The sequence below is a fragment of the Neopelma chrysocephalum genome, unplaced genomic scaffold, assembly GCF_003984885.1.
Source record: "Neopelma chrysocephalum unplaced genomic scaffold, ASM398488v2 Primary Assembly neopelma1_22, whole genome shotgun sequence".
Lineage (NCBI taxonomy): Eukaryota > Metazoa > Chordata > Aves > Passeriformes > Pipridae > Neopelma > Neopelma chrysocephalum.
Genome location: NW_020897689.1, coordinates 20,739,362 through 20,740,489, shown reverse-complemented (window position 1 = coordinate 20,740,489; position 1,128 = coordinate 20,739,362). Strand labels below are relative to the sequence as shown.

The following is a 1,128-nucleotide window of genomic DNA, read 5'->3' as shown; positions in this document are numbered from 1 at the left end:
CTAAGTGCCACATCCAGTCTCTTTTTAAAAATCTCCAGGGGCAGAGAATCCACTACTTCCCTGGGCAGCCCATTCCAATTTCTGATCACCCTCTCTGTAAAGAAATTCTTTCTAATATCTAACCTAAACCTCCCTTGGCACAACTTGAGACCATGCCCTCTTGTCTTGCTGACAGTTGCCTGGGAAAAGAGACCAACCCCTACCTGGCTACAACCTCCTTTCAGGTAGTTGTAGAGAGTGATGAGGTCTCCCCTGAGCCTCCTCTTCTCCAGGCTGAACAACCCCAGCTCCCTCAGCCTCTCCTCATAGGACTTGTGCTTGGGTCCCTTTACCAGCCTAGTTGATGATGTTATGCGTGGCTAAATCTACCCCCACTCAAGTATCAGTTTCTTGATGGAGATAAAAATAAATTCATTTTCCTCCCTGTAATGGTCTATATCAAAGCCATCGTAGTGGATACATTTTACAGTTATTGCCATTTATCCATAACCTTCTCAGTATATGTCTGTGGTGAGGACCCCTGGTGGTCTAGTGGTTAGGATGCGGCGCTGTCACCGCCGCGGCCCGGGTTCGATTCCTGGTCAGGGATACTCCCCCAGGCAGATGGAGCTCGTCAGCCCTGTGAGGCCATCCATCTAAGAGAAGGTCACTCTAAACAAACCTACGTCCTGAGGACCTCACTGCCATTGTCCAAGCTCGCTTGGTCCCGGCAGATGAACCTTAGGATTAAAGGGTGGGCTCAGTTCAGCGCATGCTGTGTCTTACCTAAAAAATCCATTGCGCAGGCTGGAAAGGTAAAAGACCTTTCCCAAAAATCTTCGTTCGCGAAGACTGGCCATACTTATATGTCTGTGGTGCTCTTCCCAGAAACTACCAATGTTTTGGGGCATCACTGACAGTCTTTATGATATTACTTTTGATTTTTTTACAAGATACTCCCTGCAAAAAAATGAGATGAAAAAGTTAAATTATTTTGAGTGGAATTTTTGAAAGTCTCCGGGAAAACTAGAGAAATTCCCTTTCATTTAGGAAAAATTTCTTGTCATAATAATGCAATGGAGAAACTAGTTCAATTTCCTTTTTTAAGTAGAAAGGTAATGTTTTATTATTTTGAAATCAAAAAATCAT

At 44.1% G+C, this 1,128-nt stretch overlaps 1 non-coding gene across 1 annotated transcript; it reads left to right on the top strand.

Moving 5' to 3' along the window:
* Positions 1-517: 517 nt before the first annotated feature.
* Positions 518-589, top strand: TRNAD-GUC. The gene has a single exon. It is a non-coding gene; the product is annotated as a tRNA-Asp (tRNA).
* The last annotated feature ends 539 nt before the right edge of the window (positions 590-1,128 follow it).